The sequence below is a fragment of the Alexandromys fortis genome, unplaced genomic scaffold (genome assembly GCF_014885135.2).
Source record: "Alexandromys fortis isolate MF-2015 unplaced genomic scaffold, M_Fortis_MF-2015_v1.1 scaffold_79, whole genome shotgun sequence".
Taxonomy (NCBI): Eukaryota; Metazoa; Chordata; class Mammalia; order Rodentia; family Cricetidae; genus Alexandromys; species Alexandromys fortis.
In genome coordinates, this window is record NW_026067964.1 from 3,121,315 (window position 1) to 3,133,512 (window position 12,198).

General features: G+C 43.5%; 1 long non-coding RNA gene across 1 annotated transcript; it reads left to right on the forward strand.

Moving 5' to 3' along the window:
• The first annotated feature begins 1,688 nt into the window (after positions 1-1,688).
• On the forward strand, positions 1,689-11,733 carry LOC126508513 (uncharacterized). Its single transcript, XR_007593858.1, has 3 exons — positions 1,689-1,781; positions 9,028-9,936; positions 10,838-11,733. It is a non-coding gene; the product is annotated as an uncharacterized lncRNA (long non-coding RNA).
• Positions 11,734-12,198: the final 465 nt, after the last annotated feature.

Here is a 12,198-nt window from a genome sequence, read left to right on the forward strand (position 1 = left end):
TGTAAAATGAATAGAAAAAGATCAGGAGACCATATAAAAGTCTATCAGATAAAATAGACTTTAAGAAAGAGTAACATGTTGTGGAATATTTAACTATGCAAAGATGTTGTTTATGTTGTGGATGGAATATTACTTTAACTGTGTAAAGGTGTATTGTATTTATTTATGCTACATTTGTTCAACGATGTAAGGATGTGTGTTTAATTATGTAAGGATGTATCGCATTTGCTTCGCCTTGCCTGCCTAAGGCACCTGATCTAATAAAGAACTGAACGGCCAATAGTGAGGTAGAGAAAGGAACTGGGGCTGGCAGGCAGCGAGAAAAATAAGAAGAGGACTCTAAAGAATGAGAAAGAAGAAAGGAGAGCATGAAGGAGAAAGAAAGGGACACAGCCAATACCAGAAGCCATGCAGCCGCAGCCACCAACCAGACAGAGAAGCATGAAAGGAACATACAGGAGGAAGAAAGGAAAAAAAACGCGAGGCAGACCATAAATGAAGAAAACCAGGTAACATTGAAAGAACTAACCAGAAATAAGCTAAACTAGGCTGAGCATTCAAAACTAATAATAAGTCTTCGTGTCGTGACTTGGGAGCTGGTTGGTGACTCAAAAAAAAAAAAAAACCTGGTACAGTAACATAACAATGATTTTAACAGAAATATAATAAAAACAGGAGAATTAAAATCTAAGTATTATCAGGATCGTGTTCGGAAAATCTTTGTTACTTTCTCCTCTTACTTTCAGTTTTATTTTCTGAGGATTCAGTCACCCTAGAGAAGGACAGAGCCTGCAAAAATTAAATGAAAAATGATAGAAAGAAACCAATCTTAAGTTTTAAGTTGTAGATTTGAGGAGATAATGAGACCTGGTGTGATCTCACTCCAGGCTATCCCGCCAAGAGCAGTCTTTTGTCCAAGCTGTCGGCAATGTACGTGCTACACACCTACTCATCTCTCATAGCCATCTTGGTGCTCAGAATAGCTGTGGTGGGATCACAGCTCCTGACCTCAGGAGCCCTTGTTTGTCCTAATTATGGTCCAAAACCAATTCAGATAGGTAACGAGAAGCCACGAAGTGCTTGTCCACTTTATCGTAAGAACTGCCCTAAGAAGGGAGAGATTTGTGGAGTATTGTGTTACTAGCTAGGGGCCTGGGGCGGGTTCATTTCTCTGTTAATCAAAGGATTAAAAGGCTGGGAAAACCTGATTACCAGGAGCAGCAGCAGGAAATATCTCAGACACAGCAGGAAGCAACAGGAAATAGCCCAGACTCAGCAGGAAGCAACAGGAAATAGCCCAGACTCAGCAGGAAGCAACAGGAAATAGCTTGGACACAGCAGGAAGCAGTTGGAAATAATAGCTCAGGCTCAGCAGGAAGCAGCAGGAAATAGCTCAGATGTAGCAGGAAATATCTCAGACACAACAGGAAGCAACAGGATATAAATAGCTCAGACATAGTAGGAAGCAGTGGGAAATATCTCAGATATAGCAAGAAACAGCAGGAAATATCATAGACACAGCAAGAAACAGCAGGAAATATCATAGACACAGCAAGAAACAGCAGGAAATATCTCAGATACAGCAGGAACAATGACAGGCACCTGAATGAACAAAGGACCTGTCTGTTCCTAGGTACAGGGGAGGAGGAAGTTTACTGTAGACAAAAGGGAGAGCATAGCCAGAGGCGGGGACATCTGGGAGAGTCCAGAGTGAACCAGGCCGCGTGAGGAGAGGGGAAGGGGAAGAGGAAGAAGAGAAGGGAGAGCCAGAAGAGTACAAGGTAGACACAAGACAAAAGGATGGGTAACCAAAATGGATGGGTTCCACGGAGAAGGGCAGCTGGGGGAAGGGCAGGCCAGCCTCTGGGCTGGAGAAGTTTAGGGGTGTGCCAGCCATACTCTGTAACAGGCAGCCACTGAGGGGTGCTGGGAGAACCTGGTGATCGGGTCTGCTATGGGATGTTGAATAGGTACCTCAGCCAGTTGTCCGGTGTTTGAGAACAAGTCCCTTTGCCCCTGGAGGACTCCAGGTGTAAGTGATTTTTGTTGGCCAGGGTTGGGTCCTTTTCCCCTAACTATGAACTGGTCTATTTATTTAGACAAAGAAAGTTCCACTGCTTATATACCCAGGTCTGACTTTCAGCTTATCTGACCAGCGTGGATTTGTCCCCGAGAGCGTAGGGTGGAACCCCACTGGTGAGAGAAAAAGCCTGTGTCAAGCCGCTAGGCCGATGCTTCCTTCCCGTCACGGGAGTGATGGAGAAGATCCGAAAGTTTGCTGGTTTTATCTGTCTGTGGCCCTTTCCCTGTTTGCTTGACAGGGATCTAATTCCTGCTCCCTCTATACACGGGCAATTACTTTTCTCACCTCTAGATGGAGCTAGCTAAAAGCAATTTGGCAGCATTTAGCTACAAGAGAAGACTTGCAAAGCTATTTAAGTATTCTGCATAGCCAAGGCAGAGCTGGCCTGACCTTACTGATCGCTGTTTGCTCGCTCTATCTCTAGATGCATGGGACAATGGGCTGTTAGAGTCTTAACCATAGAAGAGAAATTTAACAAACCCCATGCATGCATGCCCAAGCCCATTACAAAATGTGCACACTGGGGATTGACGGTCACAGGAACAATTGTTTAGTTCTTAGTTCTCAAAAGAGTCCAGGATATTTTCTCTGGGATGGGGGAGGGGGAGGAAAGAAAGAAAAACTGAAGACCGGGGAACATAGACATCAAACAGTGACCAGGACCCACGCATCCAGTCCTTCTCTGAAAGGACAGGCCTGTCCTTGCAGGCTGCCTGGGCCTCCCTCACCTTCCCAGGTGATCTGAGGATGGGGACCAAACCGAGAACTGCAGGAGACTCCCTGCTGTTTGGTGTCTGACGCTAGTCCACAAGCCCTTTCCAGAATGTCCCTTTGTATTCTCTTTCCTTGACCTGCACTTGGTCATCCTGCAAGTCCTGTTCTCACTTAAACACGCAGACTCCCTAGTAATACCATAATAGGGATTTCTTATTTTTAAAGATTTATTGTTATTGTTTTTAAGATTTATGTATTATGTATACAGTGCTCTACCTGCATGTATGCCTGTGGCCAGAAGAAGGCACCAGATCTCATTCTAGATGGTTGTGAGCCACCATGTGGTTGCTGGGACTTCGGAATTGAACTCAGGACCTCTGGTAGGGCAGCCAGTGCTCTTAACCTCTGAGTCATCTCTCCAGCCACATATTATTTTGTGTGTGCACATGAGCGTGTTCTCATGTGCGTGAGTGTACAGATACACATGAGAGCAGGTACCCATACTGGCCAGAGGAGTTGGGTCCCACTGGGACTGGAATTACATGTAATTGTGAGTGGGGGCCCTCGGCCTTCTGATTTGGGTGCTGGGAATCAAACACAGGTCCTCTAGAAAAACAGTACTTGCTCTTAACTGCTGAGCCAACACCCCAGCTTTTATGACATGTTTATTACAAATATGAAATATCTGTTACAAATGCGAAAACTAAAGTTTTAGTCAAACTTTTTGTTTTGTTTTATTGAGACAGGGTTTCTCTGTGCAATCCTGGCTAACCTGGAGCTTACTCTGTGAACCAGACTGGCTTTGAACTCACAGAGATCTGCCTGCCTCTGCCTCCTGAGTGCTGGATTTAAAGGCGTTTGCCATTACCGCCTGATTTTTGCAACTCTTTAGATTAACTTTCTCCATGTATGTAAAAATGAAAATTAGACCATCTAGTTGTGGTGGCGCACACCTTTAATACCACACTTGGGAGGCAGAGGCAGGCGGATCTCTGTGAGTTCAAGGCCAGCCTGGTCTACAAGAGCTAGTTCCAGGACAGGTTCCAAAGCCACAAAGAAACCCTGTCTCAAAAAAACAAACAAACAAAAAAAAAGTGTAAAAAAAAATAAAAGAATGAAATGCATTTAGTATATCTGTGTACATGCTAATACTTAAAAATAATTTTTCTTTTTCCATGCGTATGCGTGTTTACATATGTGGCTAACATGTGTGGGTGCACATGCAAGTGGGCGTGAGTTCATTGTGGAAGCCAGCAGTTGGTTTCAGAATCATCTCTCCTTATTCACAGAGACCAGGGTCTCTCAATCAAATTCAGAGCTCAGGGTCTCTCAATCAAACTCAGAGCTAATCAATTACAGCTAGTCTTGTTAACCAGCCTGCGTTGGAAATCCTCTGTCTGCTTTAATGGCACTTTAATGTCTATGGCTTTCTGGTAAATTGGAGTTTAATTTCGGTTGTGAGCCTAGCCTTTAGTGGCTGAGCCATCTCTCCAGCCCCCCTCCCCCCATTGCAGTTTTTGGAGTGATAATTCTGAATAATTCCAAACTGCTCAGATTTTAATGTCATCAATTCATTCATAGATTTTGCTTTGCGATTATGAAGAGATGTTTGAGTCTGTCTGAAGACAGGGCGCCAGATGGACGACCTCATGAGGAGGACCCCTGGCCTGTGCTCTGTAGACTCCTTGCCATTTACCCCATTGGCTCCTGCAGCGTCCTATGTCCTATTTTGTAGTTCTCTCTCTCGTCCTCTTACTTTCAAAATCGCGCACGCGCGTGTGTTCACACACACACACACACACACACACACACACACGCACGCACCCTTTGATTTCAACCCTTGGCTTTGATATGAGCAAACCGTTTCTGAGCCTTTGTCAGGCACTCTTGAGTTTTCTGGGTCAATGTCCCTGGCTTCTCAGTTTACCTGTGAATTCCCGGGGGCTCTTTGAGGAAAGCCCGTTGACTTTCAGTGAGATGTAAAGTGCAGTTTCAACAGGTAAGACACCACCTGCAAATCAAGGCAGGTATGAAGGCGTGTGTCCTGGGGTGACTTCTTCCCTCACCTGTCCATACAGCGCCACACTCTGTCCTAGGTCACACCTTCATCAGTTTCTTCTATATGACCTTCCAGCATGCCTTTATAGAAACACACTGGTGCACACTAGAAATACATATTAAATACATATCGTTTTCTCATCGCCACCCCCCTCCCCCAGGGTTTCTCTGTGGCTTTGGAGCCTGTCCTGGAACTAGCTCTGTAGACCAGGCTGGCCTCGAACTCACAGAGATCCGCCTGCCTCTGCCTCCCAAGTGCTGGGATTAAAGGCAAGTGCCACTACCACCAGCTTATTTTCCCATTTTCTTACACCAAAATGAGCACACTGTATCTTGGAGGCTTTTCTTATCAGGACACAGAGATCTGCTCCTACCCCTTTTACAGCAGTGAGTTTTATATTGCTCAACTGCCCTTTTTCATCCCTGGTGCTTGCTTTGGAAATCAAAGGTACCCATTATCTCTTTTTGTATCTGAGCTTTTATGAGGCACAATTAAATCCGAGTTAGGGATTTTATTGATAATTGTGGAATCTCTGCTAGCTCATAATTATGCAGCTAAATTAATTAGCCCTGCTGTTCTGTGTGTTTGTGGTGGGGGTGGCTGCATATGGAAGCCAGAGGTCAGAGGTCAGCCTCCAGCCTCGCTCCTCAGGAGCTGTACACCTTGATTTTTGAGACAGGATCTCTTACTGGGGGACCCAGCACTTGCTTAGGCTGGGCTTGAAGGTCAGTGGGCTCCAGGAACCAATTGTTTCCATATCCCTTAGAGGAGGTGTGTCTTTGTTGAAGGAGGAGTGTCTGTGTTGGTGGAGGTGTCCTTGTTGGAGGAGAAGTGTCCGTGTTGGAGGAGGTGTGTCTCCGTGGATGGGTTTTCAGACCCAGTGTCTGTCTCTCTGCTTGTTGACTAAGGATCAGGATGTAAAGTTCTCAGTTACTGGCCCAACACCATGCCTGTTTGCTCCCCACTATGATGATAATAAATTAGCCCTGTAAAACTGTGAAGAATCCCCCAATTAAATGCTTCCTTTTATAAGAATTGATGTGGTCAGGCTGGAGAGAAGGCTCAGAGGTTAAGAGCACTGGCTGCTCTTCAAGAGGTCCTCAGTTCAAGTCCCAGTAACCACGTGGTGATTCATAACCATCTATAATGAGATCTGGTGTATAGGCATATATACAGGCAGAACACTGCATGCATAAAAAAATAAATGTTTAAAAAAAAGTTGACGTGATCCTGGTGTCTCTTCATAACAATAAAATAATGACTAAAACAGATATAAATAGCACAATGGCCAAGAAGTAGAGTCAGTGTGAAGTGGGCGAATCTTCAGCATCCTGAACTGTAGCTACTTACTGCTAGATCGCAGAATCATAGAGTCACAGTGTTTAGGCTGAAGAGCATCTTATAAGTGAATATTTCTTGAGTGTTGTCATATGTGTGTATGTGTGCATACACGCACATACAATCATCTTGACTGTTGTTTCTGTTTTTAATTGGTGTATACCTTTATGAATCATTTTGAAAGACAGCATTGCTATTTAAAATGGAAACCCTTAGTAGAAAATGAGTTCAAGATTGCTGGCTGTAAAGAGATGACTCTCATGGAAGGAAGAAGTATGAGACCATAAAAATTCAGATATTTCATTGGCACTATTATCTTCCTTCCTCAGAATTGAATATGGAAAAGATGAGACTTCTTACTAAAGATGTTCTAGTCAAACCATTTTTCAATTTTTTTTTGCCTTGATAGCAGTGTTGGTATGAGGTTTTATGTAAGCACCATCTGTCCCCATCTGCTGCTATGAAGTTTAGCACCTTGTCTCCCACGTGGAGCCAAATGATGACATCTTACTAACCAACAGTGGTGCTTTGGGGCTGTTTCCAGTAGGTTGTCTAGAAGGCAACATAGTCAGTGAGGAGCCATTTCCCTAATGACTGTCCCCAGGGCATTCCTTTCTTGCTAATTTCTAGCTTTCTGCTTTGCCTTTGACCATTCTTCTGGGTTGCAAAGGGTTATAATGTTTGCCAGCATCTGGACCTGCAGCATCCTCCAGATTTGCATACTTACTGCTTTAGAGACTAGACATTGGCATTGTGTAGTCCTTGACTCTCAGTTTTCTTGGGATTTGGGTTTATTTTCCAAGAAATGGACACATTAAAAAGCCATGGTGTGGGGATGGAGAGATGGCTCAGTGGTTAAGAGTGCATACTGCTCTTCCAGAGGACCTGGGTTCAGTTCCCAGCACCCACAGCAGGCAGTTCAAAACCACCTGTAACTAGAGCTCCAGGGGATCCTATGTCTTCTGTGACCTCTGTAGGCACCCACATGTATGTGCACATATCTAAACACAGACACACATAATTAAAAATAAAAGCTAAGTCTTCTCTAAAACAGCTTTACTGTAAGAATCAACATTAATTTTTATTACTATTTCTATTCTTCACATTTTTATTTTTTGGAGTTGTAGCTCTGTGGTCTTACACGACTCATAGCTTATCCTACATATACTACTTTCTCCAGTAGAAATATAGTCCAAAGATATAAGTTGCATTGCCATTCCATTAATGGAGAAGGGGGTGTTTTAACAAAATTAGTTTTCCTTGGGCTACTTTGGCCTAATACTGAACAAATAATATCACCAACCAATAAATAAATACATAAATAACCCAACCAAATGCCATTGGCTTGAACGTAGATGCACCAGTAAGCTGGAAAAGAAAGAAAACAAAGAGCCAGTCATTAGATGTGGCAGAACTATGTTGAAATTTAATAGTTGATGATGTGCAGTCGTATATTGATTTATTTGTTTGTTTACTTAGGCATGCCTTTTAGATAGGGTCTCACTGTAGACTATGTAGTCCAAACTGCATTGCCCTTGAACTTTGAATCTCCCTGAGAATGCCTACTATATGCTGGAATTACCACAAATGTCTACTGAGTGGCCAGTGTCACCACATCTAGCAAACGACTTTTTAAATTTCTTTTTTTTTAATTGCAATCCAGTATATAAATTGTATTTCAGGTTTTAATCCTGAGGACCTAGGAATTGTGTCTTATTTTCAGCTGTGTAGTGTTGGGTCCAGGGGGGTCATGCAAAGATGGGGACAGACCATCAAAAGCTACTAAACCAGAAGCAAACTTTATTTCAGAAACCAGAATCCAGGAAACAATAAAAAAAATTAAAAAAAAAATCTCTATGGGGCACAAACAGCTTATCAGCTAGCTGAGACCACAGCCAGAGATGGATTTTAAGGCTGTGGCAAAAAGCTGGTTTCTGGACCCACCTTTTTTTATAGTAGGGGCACCAAGCATTAGGTCTGAACAAAGGAATTTTTACAATCTCAAGGTAAAATTCAGATACAGATGGTGTAGGAGGTCCTTCTGTTTATGTGTTGCTTTCATTGGTTGAATAAAGAAATTGCCTTGGCCTAGTTAATAGAACAGAACATAGGTAGGTGGAGTAGACAGAACTGAATGCTGGGAAGAAGGGCAGAGTGGCAGATGCCATGGGTCTCCTGCCTGAGACGAATGCTGGTTAGAATCTTGCCGGTAAGCCACAGTCACGTGGTGATACACAGATTTAATAGAAATGGGTTAAATTAAGATGTAAGAATTAGCCAATAAGAAGTTAGAGCTAAAGGGCCAGGCAGTGTTTAAATGAATACAGTTTCTGTATGGTTATTTCGGGTGTAAGATAGCTGGGCAGCCCACTCCTTCTGCAACATACAGATTGCTTACTTTACAATCTCCATTAACAGAGATTTTTTTTTTTTTTTTTTAGTTAAACTAGTGTTTGCACTTAATCTGTTGTCTTCCCTGGTACTTCCAGGTGTTGTTTGCTGAAGCCTTGTGTGCTCTCCTTTGATGCTGCCAGTTTCACATAGCAGGGATAATGCATAACCCAGAGGTCATATATCTATGTCTAAAAGTTGACTCAGCTCATATCCGTAGGCTAGCTCTCAGTTTGCAGAAAGATGCTTTGGCCTTGTAAATAGAGCTATGGGTTGTAAAGTGAAGTAACCCACTGTTAATAGTTAATCCTCAAGCTGCTGAGAAAGCTGCTGACAATCTGTTCTCATTCTCCTAGGCTTACAACTTTATATTTCTTTATTTCTACGTTCCTATTTCTGGAATCTGCATTTTTATTTTCTTATTCTTGGACTCTTCATGTAGGTGTCTCCCTTCAATGACCTGACTTGTCTGACCAACCACTTCACTCGTGTGTGAGCCTAGCTGGACTTGGGCTCTGTATCCTAAGAGGCTCACACAGCCTGGATGCCAGAGGAGGCTGCAGTCACTATCAGGGCCTCTGCTTAGAGTCTCACAGCCGGGCTTCTCCCACAGTGAGTGATCTGAGCCTTCTTTCAGAGGAAACTCGTAGAAGTTTCTGCTTGGTATGTTTGTTTGCATTTGTTAAGTGTGGTCATTTAGCTTCTTAGGGGTTATCTTATTTTATTTTGAAGCAAATTCATCCCTGGAATGCATGCATTCTAATCTGCATTTGGCCTGCTCATTAGGGGAGCCTTTTACATGCCCAGTTGTACAAGTAACTGGGTGGGTTACTGTACCTCACAGATGAGTTGTTAGAAGTCCAAGTGACTGTAGATCTACAGTTATGATCTTCTCTCAGCATTGCCAGCATTGTTTGAGGGCTATCAATCTGATTCTAATATCAACTAATTCCAAACATTGATGGGGAGTATGGAGTCTTTCTCAATCGAGAGTCTATCTTCCCAATTAACTCTAACTTCTGTCAAGTTGACATAAAACTAGTCAGCCCCAAATCTGAATTTATTTATTTATATATTTTATTTTCTGTGTGTGACTATTTTGCCTGCATGTATGTATGTATGCATGTGTACCATGTGCATGCCTGGTGCCCTATGGGGATCAGAAGAGTGAATTGATTTCTCTGGAACTGGAGTTATGGATGTTTGTGAATAAATGGGGAATAGAGCCTGGGTCCTTTGTGAGAACAAGAGTTCTTAACCACTGAGCCCTCCCTCCAGCCCTGCCAGAACTGACATGATGCCATAGCTGGAAAATTCCACACCTGCTCTCATAATACCTTGCAGTCAAAATGTGAGTAACCTAAAATATTGTATAAAATGTTCTCCAGACCATGCATATACATTGTATTATATGGAAACATTTAATATGTTAGCTTGACTTCTAAGATAGGTATATAAATTCAGTTGCCTTGAATTTAGTTCAATGAGAGCCACAGGAGACTTCTGGAAACTCCCAGGGCTGTAAGGAAGCAACTCTGCCTTACTTGAAGGCATGGGCAGCTGAAGGAACCAGCACAGCAAGGTTACTCCCTGCCTCATCCTTTTCACAGTTGGCTGTTAATGTTATAATGGTCAGGTGACTTCACTGCCATCTTAACTGAGTGGCTTTTCCATACAACATATGACTGCTGCCATTTTGACTGAGGACAGGTGACCTTACCACCATCTCAAGTGAGGTCATGTGACTTCGCTGCCATCTTAACTGAGAGTCAGGTCAGGTGACCAAGTCCCTCCATCTTTACTGAGGTATACCCTGCCTGGTCCCCCCCCCCCCCCCCCCCCGTTTACTTACGTTTTTGTCTCTAAATTCCTCTTGCTGACTCTGTTGCATGTGTGTTTTGCGCAGTGGCATGCCTTTGGTAGGGCCCACCAAGAGCATCCACTTCACCTAATTCCTGCTCACTCGTGTGTGTGTTTGTGTGTTCATACATGTAACTTAAATTTAATTATTAAAAACTTTCCATAACAAAAAGAGACAGGTTGACTCCTAGCAGCAACACTCTACTTCCTCCAAAGGAGACAGAAGACAAATGGGCACAAAACAACACCATCCACAATTTGCTTCAACTGCCAAGTGCTGACCACTGGGAAAAAACTGCCTTTTATCTAAACTGAATTTCTCCAGATGTGGAGAGAATCTCTGGAATCGATAGCCTAGCTGCTCAGGTCAACCTAGGCTTATCTTCCTACAGATTTCTTAGCCCACAGGATCTTCTGGAGCTTGGCAGGCCCTGTGCTAAACAGCAAAAGACAACTATGCCTTCAGCGACCATGGAGGACCCTGAGGAGAGGCTCTAGGTGCCAACCAAGTAAGTTCTCTGTTGTTTTTTAATCAATAACTCAAGTAAAATTTCATCCTTCTCAAAGATCTCTGATGCAGTTTGACAGCTGAGAGGTTTTGTCAGTTTAAAAGGACAATCTCATCAAACAAATTTCAGTAAAATACAAATACAAGACCTGCAAGTTATAAAGGTGTGAGGACAAATACAGGCTGCCTTCCTAGTCTTAAAAATACTTTTCATTGTGCAAAAATATCTGTCACAGTTATTCTGACATAAATATGCTACTGTTTATATAATGTATATGTCTAAAATTTCTGTTTTTACAAACCCAAAAAATTATTGTGAGTTCCAGGGAGCTGAATTGAAGAATCCACCTTAAACAGGTCAGATACATCCCCTCAATTCCCTGGCCCTAATTTTTTTTTTCCTAAACTTAACTTTATCCTCTGTTCTGCCAATACCTTAAACAGGTGTAAGAGACACCAGACATTTCCATACCACAAACACTGGACAGGAACAAACAGACCAGCTATGTCAGGATGTGACCAGCACCCAGATTTCTAAGGTTCTCTCCACCAAGACGACACCCACAAATAAGCAGGAAGCAGTCTTGAGAATCCACTGCCCCAATATCTTTATCCTGTTGTGCCTAAACTTCCGCCTTTTTATTATAAAAAAGAGAAGGGAATGTAATGGTCTGTTCTGTTCCTTTAAGAGACAAGTCACCCCCCCCCCCCCATTCGCCGTGGCAAACTGATCTTCAGCTTCCAGCCTGAGTCCTTACCTTTTCTGTCTCCCTCTGGAAGAGGCAGCTTCTGTCTCTCTCCACTTCTTCCCTTCCCCCCCCCTCTCTCTCTCTCTCTCCCTCTCTCTGCTCTTCTCCCTTCTCCTCTTCCTTTCCATAACCCAGTAACTAAATATCCAACCTCACTCTGCATAGTGGTGTCTGTCTGCCTGCCTGGGACCAGCTGCCTTCGGAGACCTGTGGCGTGATCTCCTGACTCATTGCCCCTCGTGGCCCACTGCAGACACTTGGGGAACTGCCGGCCCTGCCTGGGACTGGCTGCTCTTGGGACCCGCTGCGTGCCCCTGCTTGGGGAACCTGCGGCATGGTCTCATGGCCCTCTGCCCGCTGCAGCCACTTGGGAACCTGTAGCATTTTACTTAATCCATTACAAACGTCCTAGTCAAATACTTTGCCCCAAGGGGTGCCCCATCACTGACTTTTCTCCTTGGAGCCAACAGATCAGCTGAATTGCCTGCCCGCCAGG